General features: G+C 40.0%; 1 pseudogene; it reads left to right on the top strand.

Annotated features, from left to right (window-relative positions):
* Positions 1-9,031: 9,031 nt before the first annotated feature.
* Positions 9,032-9,149, top strand: LOC124623476 (annotated as a pseudogene).
* Positions 9,150-15,639: the final 6,490 nt, after the last annotated feature.

The following is a 15,639-nucleotide window of genomic DNA, read 5'->3' as shown; positions in this document are numbered from 1 at the left end:
AACAGGAAATGGCTCTGAGCACTATGGGACTTAACATTTGAGGTCATCAGTCTCCTAGACATAGATCTACTTAAACGTAACTAACCTAAGGACCTCTCACACATCCATGCCCGAGGCAGGATTCGAACCTACGACCGTTGCAGCAGTGCGGTTCCGGACTGATGCACCTAGAACCGCTGGGCCACAAAGGCCGGCATCAAAACAGCAGACGGCGTTTATGTAAGTATTGTTTTATATTTCTTCTTGGCTCATTTCTTACATAGCACAATTTTTTCGCCTCTGAAACGGAGCTTCAAGGAAAGTTATACTTACTGTACCGTCGACGTCTACATAATTAGGAATGAAGCGCAACCCTAAGAGGGCTAGGACAGACCAGCAAATCGCTCACGGCCTCTCTAAAAGAACCCTCGCAGCATTCGCCAGAAGTTATTTATGAAAATCTAGAAAAACTGTGTCAGTACTGAGCCAGGCGCCAGTAGTATCTCTGATATGAGTGCGATCGATTTCCTGTACAGAGGTTTGTCTTGTGGCTTGTGGCTTGTGCCGGCTCGGGATATAAGCGAGCGCAGCCCGCGAGTACCAGGAACAAGGCTCTGAGAACGGAAGGCGGCCGTGCGAGAGTCAGCGATTGGCTGGCGGGCAGAAGCGAAGATGTCGTGCCCGAGGCCGGGCGGCGGTTATCACGTGGATATACTGGAGGCGGCGGGAGTTTGCCGTCGCTGTGCATTCTTCGGCAACCTCGTGAGCTGTGGATGTACCCGCATCCTTGTAGGGACACGCTGTTAAGGTCTTGTGAAGTTTTGGTCTGACATCTTTGCGAAATCGCCCAAAATTAAGACACCCAGTTCAGTACTCTAATTACTAACAAGGGGGAAGGCTTCAGAGATGGCCAACCGATTCGACTCAGAGTTGGCAGGTCGCTTGTGTACGTCCTAAAACGAAGGAAACTAAGATATTTTGGGTCAACAGCCCCACGTTTTTGAGAAAATCACCCCTAAAGGTTATGACGAGCAATCGACTCAAAGTTGGCGGGATCGATAGAAAATTGTAAATATACCATTTTTCATCATGAGGTATGGGGTCCGAAAACGCTTACTTTTCCAGAAATCGAGGTAAGAAATTTTTACAACTGCCGGTCTGTACCCACATGGTTAACGCCTGTCGCCTACAGTGCCGATATAGCCGGCACACTAGCTCAGCGTGTTCGGTCAGAGGGTTAGCTGCCATCTGTAATAAGAAAGAACTGAGTTAATAGATCAACAACGAACTCAAAAGGGTGTCTTACGAGGTCCGCCCCGATCAGATTCAACGAACAAAAACGAACAAAACGAGATTCAAAAAAAAAATAGCGCAACGGGCAAGGTAAGTGGCTGGGAATCGGAAAACCTGGGTTCGAATCTCGAAGAAACCTAGCGGATGTTATTCCTTTCGTTTGTATTTTTCCCTATCTCAGTTGATAGGGATAGGAGGGTTAACAAGGTACGTAAATGAATAAGGAATTGTAATAAGGTAGGCAAACTAATTTCGCAAACGCCGTGAGCTAGTAAAGTACTAAACTTTTAAGCCTTGTCACATGAAAACAACTCCGAGTAAAAGTGCTGCGACTACCTCACGGGTGATCACAGATAGACAGCCGTGCGTCGCTTGTCCCGGTTGCCTCTTCGTCATATCATAGGAAAGGAACAGTGTAGCTGTCGAAATATTGCATTCATTAGATGCTCTTGGTGCCGTGAGTGTATTTGTTTCGAATGTTTATATGACAAGTACTATCCATCTAGTTGTTCGCAGAAAAGTGTGGATATGTAACAGTGACGGGAAGAGCCATTGTAAAGTGAGCTGGAGTAACATTTTAGTTATTCACTATGCCAAGAAGTTTGAGAAATTTATTTCCTACCTTATTATCATTCCTTGTTGATTTACTTACCTTATTAACCCTCCTATCCCTATCAATTGAGATATGGAAAAATACCAATCACAAGAATAACATCCACTAAGTTTCTTCGAGATTCGCAGCCAGTTACCTTGGCCGTTGCGCTATCGGTGCTGTCGGCGAAAAGCGTTGACCATGTGGGTACAGAAGCGGCAATTGTAAAACTTTCTTACCTCGATTTCTGGAAAAGTATGCGTTTTCAGACCCCATACCTGGTGATGAAAAGCGCTCTATTTACAATTATCTATCGATCCCGCCAACTTTCAGTCGATCGCTCGTCATAAGCTTTAGGGGTGATTTTCTCAAGAACGCGGGGGTGTTGACCCAAAATATCTTAGATTCCTTCGTTTTAGGTTGTACACAGGCGACCTACCAAATCCGAACCGAATTGGTTGGCCGTGTCTGATACCTTCCCCTTGTAAGAGGGCTTTGTTAACTGTGACTGTGATCGCTCATGGTACAGTAAGACTTTGCCGGACGCGTGATGATGTGTGTGTTCGATTTCATTTGATACCTCTTAGTAAGCGTGCGCTCTCCTTCCGCTGAATATTGATGTATTTGGAGAATGTTACTTCATTAGCTATTATTAGAAAGTATTTAATTTGCTTACGATATCGGTTAATCCATGTCAATTTGTACTCTGCGGGCAATCTGAGTTTTTATTTCTAGAAGTTACCGTGTTGGGCCTTGCAGGCCCATTTAAGGTGGCCAATATGTGTGTAATTATGTTCTAGTGAGTGTCGGCTCTCGTTAGCACGTTCATTTCGCCCTCTTAGGGTTTGTTTATCACGTACTGTTCACTTAAAAATGGCTCTGATCTCTATGGATCGTAGCAGTCGTGCGGTTTATAGCGCCTAGAACCGCTCGGCCACGCCGGCCTGCTGTTTCGTTTAACGAGAGGAGTTGCGAGTGAAATTAGTTGTTTAGCCTTGATTTTATAGTGTTAAATTATTGGTCAATATTGAATGTTAAAGTTAAGAAAAGTTTTTTGGCCTCCTGTTGTCGCGTGTGGTCTGTGTTTCAGTGAGCTAAGGCAGCGGACAACCGAAGCGCAGAGCTTCCCTTTGGATTGCAAGTTTGGCTAACGGGCGGTGGACTTCACCCGAGTTCGAGTGTTCCTCTTTGGTAACGTTTGCTGGGCTCACATTTCGGTGGCCTACTCGATGTGGGGTTGCAAACGGAGCCACGTCTTGGTTCGAAGTTAAGTATTACTTCCCTCGGTCGGTTCCACCGTTCGTGGTTAAACTTCGGCCTTACAAGCTGGGGCCTTACTTCTGTTGTTACACATTTATGATTGTACAAAGTTTAACTTTCTACGCCCTAAAAACCCATCTTACAAGACAATGGGCACTTGAATAATTTCGTAGTTTGCTTGAAAGGTTCTCTAGTAATTTGCGAGATTGTCCAAGTTACGTTTTAATAAATATGTTCGAAGTATTCGTGTTAAAATTGATGCTGTGTGTCCACTGTTATCTTACATATAATGTTAATGTATTGGAATTGAAAGGGTCTTAAATAACGTGTCTTAACTACAGTTGTTTTGTTAAAGTTATGGTCAAATTCAGCCTTATTGGCTTCTGTCAATTTTTATATGAGATCGTTGCTAATGGCTTATTGGTTTACTAATGATTTTATGCAATGAGATAGTTTCTTAAATATTTTGCCTGAGTGGCGTTTCTCAATGTTTATGGGAGATCGTTGGCTGATGTTTCATTAACTTGCTTGTGATTTTATGTAATGAGTGTTTCGTAAATAATCTTGCCTGAGTGGCGTCTGTCAGTTTTTATGTGAGATTGTTTTTGGTAGTTAATAAACACACTAGAATTGAAATGTTCACTTTATTGGGTCAGACCTTCCACTCCTTTTAGATTTAAAGGTTAAACAAAGCAGGTGTTAAGTAGAAACGTTCCAAGTACGCCTTTGAACTCCGCTCCTACCGCACTACTGTAGAGCCTACAAATTACTTCAGCTCTCGGAGAACGTGATCTGTTGCTCTGTGGTACAAATAGCGACCAAATAACTGCTCAAACACTGTGATTAGTTATTCCCTTGTCTTTCAGTGTCGATAATTAATTTGTACCTGAAGTTATGAGCAATGAAATACGGGCGGTGAAAGGTTATCTTCAAATTTTATTCGACACACACTGTAGTTCTAAGATTTTAAGGACATTAACGGGCCACAATAACTGAGAGATTAGTGAAATTTATGATATCACCAATTCCAAATGTTTCTCTGTTTGGACATTGGCCAAGTAGGAAATCCAACTGATGAGAAATTTAGAAATTGAACTAGTTTCAGGGAAGATGTAAAAAATAGTTACATTTTGTCTACGACGTAAATCTGACAGAGACTGCAAATGACTTGGAAATTAAATTCAGCTCAGTGAGTAGCGCATGAAAATGAGATCCTAGGCTAACTGTTACTTCCTGTCTAAGTAAGGTTACACTGAGGGAATGAGATGCCGGAAGTAATAGTCTTCTTTTTCGCACAACAGTAGAAATAGACAAGTGAAGTAAAATGTAGACAAGCTAAAAAAGAGAGGCCTTTTCTTGAAAAGTTCCGTTCAAAAGTTTTCGACCACCCATCAAAACTATGGCTATGTGGTTAAAATAGGAATTTCGTTTTTAATATCCTATCATATCCCCATTCTCATAATAGAACAAGTATAAGTATTTAAAGACGAAGCGCCTCTGTTGTGTATTTGGTTGTTGGCACACAGAAGCACTAATGAGTATCCACCACACCACTGATGTGCCTTTAGAATTGATCTCATTCCTTCAGCTGTACGATTAGCAATCAGCTCGCACTAGTTTACTATACTTTGTCTACACCTAGCAATGTGTTTGTACATTTAATCAGTTTCATAATATGTTACCTCCTTACGGGGCGGAAGTAAGAGACTGGAACTGAACAACGTGTTGAAATTGTAGCTGTACATCAGGAAAGTTGTTCTGTTACGACAAGAGCAACAAATGCTGGCGTAGCGCAATCTACAACGGTTCAAGCAAACTGGTGCCAATGCACGTGTTTCCCGATCTGAAAGACACCGAATAACAACATACAGGGATGATCAGTCCACATGTATACAGGGAACACGACAGAGAATTCGTACTACTCTGAAATACGCGACGAAGTGAATAGTATGCAACCTCTGTTTCATCAGTGCAACGCCATCTTCGTGAACAAGTTTTAAAGGATTTTATGGTGCCCAAAAAAACCTTTATTACGCAAATAACATAAAATATTACAGTGATGACAGTAACGCAAAAACTGTAGTGTGCAACTATGATACAATGTGTTATTAAACGACGAATCTAACTCTTAAGCATTGTAAGACGTATGCTTTGCCGGCGATGGGCGAGACATGACAGAATCTCTGACCAGAGAGTAGTTTATCGTTAGTTGTTGCTTGTGGCTAGTCTGCGCTTGACTGCGCGAGTCGACAGTTGCGAGTGGACAGTAGTAGTAGCAGCGAGTCGACAGTAGTAGCCGATCGGCTTTAGTAGCGAGTCTGGTGTAGTCGGCATGCGTCGGCTGTGTGCTCTGGTCGCGCCTCTGGTCAGGACTTTGGAGGATGAGTATTGTTGTAGAAGGTAAAGAAGCAGCCTTGCGCATATTTAATAATGTATGTTAATTGTAATTTAATTTGTTCAAAAAATGCCCCAACAATAATTTTTATAATATAAAGTAACTCTTTTAAAGAAAAGCATTCATTTCAATTTAACAAATTTCCAATCCATTATCATTGCATCCAAGAATAAAAAAAAAGAATATACGCCAGCATTGCACGAAGCTGTGTCGAAAAATTCCTATTTAAGAGCAGATATAATTGCAGTTTTATTGAGGTAAGAATTTCTTGCCTTTTTTATTCAGAATACAGGGCCGAAGGTCAGCGCCGCTGTCCTTATAGACTCATCAGGTTACAAAACTTTTTTATTATTTGGTGTTTAGGAATTTTTCTATTTCGAACTTGACATTAAATGAGGAAAGAAATTTGTGGTAATATTAAGTGTGAATGCATTTCTGCATACAGACAATAAATGGGAGTCAATTTTGTTCAGAGGTTACAATATTTAAAAAAATTCATTTAATTATTATTTTTTGTTGGGAGGTTACAGCATATGGAAGCCATCCTCGAACACGTCTGCTCGTCGACGAAGCAAGAATGGGGGGGGGGGGGGGGGAGGGAGGAGGATAGCCATGGTGTGAGGATATTTTGCTCCTGAGAATTAATGGAATGTTAAAGAGGGAAGAATATCGCAGGATAGTGACCAACACCTGGCGAGACGCTTTCTGATAGTGGTTTGTTCTGAAGCAGGATAATGATCCTAAACATGCTTACAAATTGTGCAGAATGTATGGAAATAGGAAAGAGAAACGAGAAAAACCAGAGAATATGATCCGGGTCATCAGACGCCTAACTTAAATCTCATTGACCTCTCATGGGATGAACTTGACAGAGAGATCAGAAAAATGAAGTCATCTAATGTTGACGATCTGTGGAATAATTTACAGTTGTTTTGGACTGCAGTATCTGCAAAAATACTACAAAGACTTATCGCAAGAATGCAAAGAATTAGTGACACTGTTCTGAGTGGAAAGAGCTTATACTCAGAAGTGACAAAATTCTAATTCTATATTCTGCTCTACTCAACAACACAGAGAGAATATATTTATTTTGTTGGTCTATTTAGATTATAAGATGTGCTCGTACATTGAAATAAAGTACAGTAAAACTTGCTCCAATCGGCACGTAAAAAATTCGGAAATCTACCCAAACCGTACAAGTATTTCAGTCCCGGCGCATTCAGGGCACTTTTATTTTGCGGTGAACAAATGGTGTGTCGTGGGGCGATCACTCTGTTTTTAAAATAAGTGAAAAGCAACGATCGCTTAATTATTGTTTGCTATCTAGCAAACGATATTGAAGCGATCGTGGCATTTCAATTATTTTAAAAAAGCACTTTTATTTGCTGATGTTTTGTACGAAGCGGAACGTGCCTAACGCGGAAACGGAAAGCAAATCTCAGAACATACTTAAAAATTCATTGTATTAATTCGGAAAGGGGCTATACAGTAATATTGTATTACTCATTAGTTATTCACGGCTCTACGAGAGCGTAACTTTTAATACCTCTGTTAAGCGGTGCAAAACCAAGAAAAGAGATCCAGCGCAGTGCGGTGTACCCGGTGTGGGCCTAAAATTCGCCACTCTATGCAACAATGAATAAGTTACGCTCAGTGTCGGTGCACTACATCAAAGGAAACGGTTCGTTCGCCAGCGATCTGTTTGTCGGCTCTCTCGTTTCCCTCATTATTGACACGCGCCGGCGCATACAGGAACATTGTTGCGCATCTACTAACAAACTTCTGCAATGTTCGCAGTGAAAGAGGTGGGTATTGTTCCGTTAAACAATGGTTTTAACCGGCAGCCAGTTTCAAATGACTAATAGTGCTTTCAGTGATACAGTGACATGATGTCAAACTAACGGTATGTGTCATTAACACTTAACGAAAAGATTAAAGTAATCGAGACGAGTGAGGAAGACAAATTTCTGTGCGCGAAATTATGTTGCGTTTTAAATGCGATAAAACACAAGTTTATGAGACTTTAATAGATAAGGATAAGATTCCTCACGACTGAACGAAAGGGAAAGGCAGACGTAAAGAAAGGCGAGGAAGACTGGAAATCAGGAAAATTAAGGAAATAGTGTGGAAAGGTTCGTCAGTGCGTGGGCAAAAAAAACTTACCTTTATCTGGATCCATGTTGTAAAGGAGACTCTGAAAGTCGCTAAAGAGCTTGGAATCACGGAGTTTCAGGAATCCATAGGATGTCTGGACAGTTTCGAAGCTAGGCACAACATCATGAGGAATGAAGTGTGTGGAGAAGCTAAGAACGTGCACTAAAGTGTAGCAACAGAATGGAAGACAATACTGTCTGGCTCAGCTGTGAATTCTGATCCGAAAACGTGTTCAATGCCGATGAAACGGGAATGTCTTGTCGCGCTGTCTTCGAAATCGCTAGCAGTTCGAAGTGAAAAGTGCACAGGCGGAAAAATATCTAAGGAAAGACTCACTGTATTGCTGTGTGGAAACATGTTAGGTGAAATGGAGAAGCCACTGGTGAGTGGAAAGGCGGAAAAACCGTGTTGTTTCAAAAACATTGACGTCAGTAAGCTTCCAGTCAAATGGTGAAGCTATAAAAAGGCGTGGAAGATAAGTGGTCTTATACAAGAATGCCTGGTCTCTTTCAATGCCAAATAAATAAAGGAAATCGCCTTGTTCTCCTTTTCATAGAAAATGCAACCTGCAACCCGAAAGTAACGTTATCGAAGGTGAAGTTGGCTTGATTCCCTTCAGGTTATGCCAACCTTACACAACCCATGGGCCAGCAGATTATTTGCACATTCAAGTGTCATTATAGGCGATTACTGATGCAATCTCTTATTCTTAATGTTGAAGAAGCCGAAAGCGCTTTTGCTCTTGCACAGTCAGTTTCTGTCCTGGATGCAGCAAATCGGATTTAATTGGTGGCAAAGGAAATAAAGCGTGGTTTGGGGGTCAAGAACAAGACGCTTCTGTGGCCATCAAAGTTCAAGAAAATGCAACAAGTGCTGAATTAATGAAAATGCGGAACATTTCATGTAGTGCAGATGATTACTTTCGAACTGATGACTTTCTGTCAACTCGCTCCCCTTTCACTTCAGCAACAGATTTAATAGAAATCCGCAACACAGAGGATGATCGAGAAGAAACAGAACAAGAAGAAGAACAGGAGCAAAATGAATCCCTAGGAAAATTAATACCGGTACTCCTGAAGAAGCCGTTATATGGACAAACGATGTAATGCAATTTGCGGCACACACAAATTCTCCCAACTTGTTGGGACTATTGTATGGTGCAAAAAATTTCCTAGAAAAATAATTTCGAACAGGAAATAAAACAAGTTTCCCTCGCTGATATGTGGCGAAAGAAGTGAAATCGAAATCAAATAAACGTGGGAATAATGTGCATGTACATACAATAATGAAAGAATTTAAAGTTCGAGTAAAAATTTAGAAATCCCATGTTATTTATCAATTGGTGTAATAGTGAATTAGGCAACGACCTTGCCGCAGTGGATACACCGGTTCCCATGAGATCACCGAAGTTAAGCGCTGTCGGGCGTGGTCGGCACTTGGATGGATGACCATCCAGGCCGTCATGCGCTGTTGCCATTTTTCGGGGTGCACTCAGCCTCGTGATACCAATTGAGGAGCTACTCGACCAAATAGTTGCGGCTTCGGTCAAGAATACCATCTTACGACAGTGCGAGCGGTGTGTTGACCCCACGCCTCTCCTATCCGCGTCCTCGTCCGAGGATGACACGGCGGTCGGATGGTCACAGTAGGCCACTCGTGGCCTGAAGACGGAGTGCTATTTTACAATATACAGTAAATGAACATCTATTGCGCTCGAGTGAAAGTACGTAAATACAGTATATGCATAATTAAAAATTTTTATTGCACTTTCGTGCATGATACCTGACAAAGTTTACTTAGACCAGTGAGTTTTGTGTAATCCGGAAACTTGTCCAATTTGGAAAATTATTTTAGTACGAGGCAATTCCGTTTTGAGCAAGTTTTACTATATTTAGTTTTGTCATGGGTGATCGGAAACTTTTGACCAGTAGTGTAATATCTATTTCAATGTTCTGAGGCCATACCTGAATGTATTTGTTAGGACTGTAGCCGTAAACGGAAGTGAAACGTGTGCGACAACAGTACAGACTTGAGGAGCGTAGAAGATTTTGAGGTGTTGTGCCATGGAAGAAGGGTGAAGATTTGATGTGTAGATCGAATAACTAATTAAGAGGTACTGAACTGATTGGGAAGAAAATAGCTTTAACAGACAACTTGACTACAAGAAGTAATAGGTAAATATGACATATTCTGAGGCATCAAGTACTAGCTATTCTCGTAATGGAAACCAGTGTGGAGGGGCTGCAACTCAAGAATGCGCGGAAAAACGGGATAACGGTCAAATGTAAAAACTTAGATATAATAGTCGCCACCTGTTGCTGGGTACGGAAACTATCAAAATTGACATTGGTCTCACCCCTAAATATCACTTAGGTGTGAGACCAATGTCAATTTTGATAGTTCTCGTATTCAGCAATAGATGGCAAGACTTATCTCTTAGTTATCGCATTTGAGGGTTAGCCCGTTTTTCCGCGAATGTCTTCAATTATAGAGAGAGACCAGGGTATGAATATAGTAAGCAGTTTCAAAGGGCTGGTAGGATTCAGCAGTTATGGAAAAATGAAAATACTTGCACATTGATAGAGTACCGCGAAGAGCCACAGCTAATCAGAACTACCAACTACTGACTACAGTAACGATTAAAACTCTCGTTGAAGTAGGGGCAACTTTTGGAAAACATCATTTATTAATTTACGTGGAAAATTAAAGGAGATACTTAACGAGGTACTTCTTGGGTACAAGGACTTTAAATAATGGACGCGGCGGTACGTCTCTGGAGGACGTGCAGTGCGGGCGCTGTCTACGTTTTGTTTGGAAGCGCAACTTTGGCTGCTCCGCCGACCGCTGGCTCCGCGTGCAACCCAATGTAGTTACGCAGTTTTAAGTGGATGCGAGTGGACTAACGACTAACGTGGCTACTGAACGCCACGTCCCAGCCTGTTCTGCACTCTGTTGCGTGAAATTTGTCCACCAGTAAACTGGTCATTCAGAACTAAGTTGAGCATTACATTAGTTAAGTGTCTACGGTATGGTGATAGAACTAAATATTGCTGAGGCTATTAATGATGTATCCTTGTCTCGAGAGATTCCCGTTTTTCGACGACGACTGTATTAGGTTCCACCAGTGTCTGACAATGAGAACGATAGCACACCAGAGAATCATTTGAAATTTAATTTTATCTACATTTCGCAACTTCAAACGTGACTATTCGATACACTGGCGGTACGAATTAAAAAACGCCTACTGTCACAACTTTTCGTGTTTTATTAAAGTATACGATGCGTTTCGGACTCTGTGAGTCCATCATCAGGTGTACTTTGTCTTAATATATGCTTTATTTTTTCCCTTGAATGAGGTGAAATGCATGTTCCTGTCACGAATAGGTTTGATATTAGATTATGAATTTCGTAAGTCAAACGCTGAAAATACGTGCGAAATAGTGGAAAAGATGAACAGTGCGAACTCACCACATAATCCAAGAAAAGTGTTTTCAACATTTTAGCACCAGCAAACATTCTTTTCTCCATCATTTTCGTACATGTCACTTCATTCAAAATGCAAATTAGTAGAGACCTGTTTGTAAACACTTCACAGATTTTTTTGTAACTGGTGTGTTCAAAGATGAATTAATTCGTAGCGCTAAAGATATGATTATTAAACAATTGACATATGCGGGAAATAACTTATAATAGGTCTTTAAAATTACTGAAATAACTGTGGGCTGCGAAATCAGTTTTTTTCATTTAACACAGATTCTGGTTTTTTGATTTCGTGGAGGTATATATCCAGTTGTTCTAACAGATTTAGGGTCTTATCACTGGCTTCATTATGTAGTACTACCAAATTGTTTTCTAGACTGTTGACATGTTTCGTTTCCAACATATGTTGAGCAACGAACTGGTTGAACCTGAAAGCATTTACATATTCTTGAAAACGTGTTTTGAAGTTCCTGCCTCTTTTCCCCACATGGTAGGCAGGACAACTGGGGCATGATACTTTCTACATTCCGCTGTTGTTGTATGTTTGCATATTTGATTTTATGTTATGGCCGAGTAAGTTTTATAGCTTATTATTAGTTGAGAATGAATTATTACTTTTAAAAAAAAAAGGTTTGCGGTTTTTGGTGATATGGGGCCCAGGTATGGGATACTGGCGAATACTTTCTCTTCTTTCAAAGTGTGGCCACTCGTTGCCTTACTTCTGTGTATTTGCCTTTTGTAATTGTCAGTTGTTTTGTCAGTGTAGCCATTGCTTATGGAAATGCTCTTTATTGTATCTATCTCATTCTTGAGGGTGTTTTCTTCTAAATTAAGGGAATATCCTTCGTGTAGCATGGACCTAAATAACGCATGTTTCTGCGTGGTGGGATGATATGATGAGTTGCTCAGTGTTATGTCTGTGTATGTGCGTTTTTTGTGTATGATGAACTTATGTTCTTGTTGATGGTGGTGATTTTAAGATCCAGGAAATTTATGCTTTTGTTGTCCTGATGTTCTATTGTGAATTTTCTGTTTTTGTGGAAAGAATCGAATACTTAGATCTCATTTTTGTTCCATCAAATAGCAGCAAGTTATCATCAACATCTCTCCTGTAATATATTATTTCACTTTTGAGACTATTGTTTTCATTAAAGAATTTACTTTCCAGATGATTTAGAAATATGTCTGCCAGAAAGCTTGATATGCTACTGCCCATGGCAAGACCCTCATTCAGTTGGTAAACGTTCACATTAAATGTATAGTAATTGTGAGGCAATATTAGCTGATGATGGACCCACAGAGACCGAAATGCATCGTGTACCTAATAAAACACGAAAAGTTGAGACTGAATTAATTCTTACCTCCAGTCTATGCTTCTGAATGTTTTAAAAACGGAGTTAATAGTCTTCCTCTTACTGTCATCATTCTACAATCGTGAATGACTCTCTTAGAACCGTACGTATGAGAGTGCACGGATATTGACACACACAAACACTCACGCACGCGCACACACACACAAAAACACACACATATACATTCTGGCAAGACCAAAGCAAAGATAAATTTACCAGTATCAATGCGTGATATTAATCTGTCACTAATGGAACTCATTTCTGAATGTGTCTATCGCACTGATATCGTGTTTCGTTTTCCCTGCCACAATATTACATACAAAAGTCAACAGTAAGACAGTTATTACCATTTGCGTTGTGAGTGAGCCTTTGTTGTCCATTTAGTTAATTCGTCTGTGACAACAGGTTATTGAATCTATTATCATACAAGACGCAAAAGCACATTGGAGACCATCCTAAATGAAGTATAATAAGACACAACATCCTAAGTGGCGCAGTGCACCGGTACATGTCGTTTTAAAACGTCGTGTATATTAGACCTCTATTGAAAACGTTAAATTTCAAGCCCTGTTACACGACGAACCAACTGTACAATTTATGCAAAATTCAGGAATGTACTAGCGCAAATCATTAATGCAGCACTTCATCTAATATGTGCTCTCTTGCTGAGTTTATTGCTAGATAGTGAATAGAGAACTACCAAATTTGCAATTTCATACAGTTCAGATTTTCGCCTTAAATCACACACGGTCCAAAACGACCAGGCAAATTGGGGAAACGTGCAGTTAATTACACCTTCACAGATGCTCTTAAGTACATTGTTTGTTCTATCAGATAAATGAAAGTAGTCTTTATAATGAAATATCAGTCGCAATGTAACTATTTATTACACTTCTAACTGATGTATGCTACAGTTTATTTTGTCCACATAGCTCATACTGTTAACATTTTTCCGTGATAATAGATGGCCATACCTGATGATATGGAATGTATGCTGATGTTACAACATCTGCCTCTGTATCCAGTACGGTGACTTCCTTCTTGAATTTTATGAAATTCGTCCTTAAAATTATTAGTGACAGTATTGTGTCACATGACTCTGTAATATAGCACTTTATGGAAGTCATATGCATGTGGAATAATTGATGGCAGGTTGCTCAAACGGGACGAATATTAAACATACGCCCCGATAACGATTTCTGAGAAAAAAGGTCGCACGCTCAACCTATAACTGAACGAATGTGTACTCATCACTGTGAGTACTAACAACATGGAGAAGTGTTATTTTTGAAGTGACACCCCTTATATATTATTCATTATCATTGTCTATATGACAAAGCCATTTCACCTTAACTTTCTTCCTCTGAAAATTTTTAGCACAACTCTGCAGTTGTTAGTCACCTGGGCACGGTTTCATTTTCACGTTACTAGAGTATCAGCAACATTCTGCGCCGTCTTTACAGTAATTTCCACATCTATAAGTAAATTCTTTGTCCTATACTTTAAGTTTCCATACGCCACGTTCATCAAGAAGCCAATCAGGCTATCAAATTCTATTACTTCTGATCCAGAACACACTATACATCAACTGTCTTCATCTTGTTGTTCCCCTAAAGATACGTAGATATTAATTGCCCTCGCCACAGCACTTATCCAATGGTTAATATTGATCTACAACATTATGTAATATTATATGACATAGAAGGTATTAATGGAAGAAAATTAAGAGTAGGATATAATCAAAGCAATCCCATCACAAACTTATTTATGTTTTTCTGAGCATGTCATACATTCAGCACCATTTTCCGTTAACTGGTAGGTCAACAATCCTATGAAAGCCTAACGAAATGCGTATTTCGGCAACAACTTACATACCGCGTTTGACTATCTGATTTAGGCCTTCCTTTCACATTCCCATAAAAACTAACATTTATGGGCAATATGAAACTCTAGATGCAGAGCTGAATTGTGGCATTGTTCATGAAACTGGTAGGGATTTATGTTTAAACTGTATGGTCCTTAAACTTATGTCTACAGACGTTGACTATCTGTAATTGTCTTCTATTTTTGAGTATTATTATGTATATGTTATTGTTGTTACTCCATCAGGTAAAGATTTTCTCTTCTTTGAATAATGTGTAGTGGATGAAAATGATTAATTGAAGCTGAGTGGCGTACTCTGTCTCTTTGATATTGTACACAATTATTTCACAAAGGTTACGATTTGTGATGGAATAAGAGTTTATTGCAAGTTTTCCTCCAATTTCACTCTTGTACATTTATTTATATAACTTTCCTTCAAATGGTTCAAATGGCTCTGAGCACTATGGGACTTAACTGCTGAGGTCATCAGTCCCCTAGAACTTAGAACTACTTAAACCTAACTAACCTAAGGACATCACACACATCCATGCCCGAGGCAGGATTCGAACCTGCGACTCTAGCGGTCACGTGGTTCCAAACTGAAGCGCTTAGAACCGCACGGCCACACCGTAACTTTCCTTAATGTCGCTGGGTACCTGCATGTATTTATTTGCATTTAGCGTAACCTTCTTGTGCATGCAGTTAATCAGTTTGGGTTGAATCCATTTTTTTTTAGTTCATTGTGCAAACGTCCTACCTACTCACGTGGCTTGGCTTTCTGAAGCCTTATGTGATGTGTTTGTTGTGAGACATGTCATGTTTAGATAATTAATTGCGCAAGAGAACTTTCAGAAATAAGAGCTATTAATGTTGTTGAGCACGTTCTAAAATTTACAAGTAATATGTTAAGTTCTTTGGTGGAGGATATATGTGGAAATATTGTGTCAACTACAAATCTTCAGGTTAGTTTGGCATTAAAGAATTCATTATCGCTCAATATTTAATTTTGTTCCTACAAAGGAAAGTATCAGCAAGGAGAGCTCTTAGAGGACTACCAACTGGGGGGGGGGGGGGCCTTCTGCTTCTTTATATTTTTTATTGTGTACTGTCAAGTAAATATGAAGCTCTGTAAGCTGTTATGATGTGAGACTCTGTAAGCTGTTGTTCTCCGATTGGATAAATTATTTCAAAATGCTCTCTATTATTACTTCAGTTGTATCAACTGCTAGGATTATGAATGCAGAATGACTATGTCCAGCAAGGAAAATTAG

The sequence above is a fragment of the Schistocerca americana genome, chromosome 7 (assembly GCF_021461395.2).
Source record: "Schistocerca americana isolate TAMUIC-IGC-003095 chromosome 7, iqSchAmer2.1, whole genome shotgun sequence".
In the NCBI taxonomy this organism is placed as follows: Eukaryota; Metazoa; Arthropoda; class Insecta; order Orthoptera; family Acrididae; genus Schistocerca; species Schistocerca americana.
Note: the sequence above shows the minus strand (reverse complement) of the source record. Positions and strands in the feature narration are given on the sequence as shown.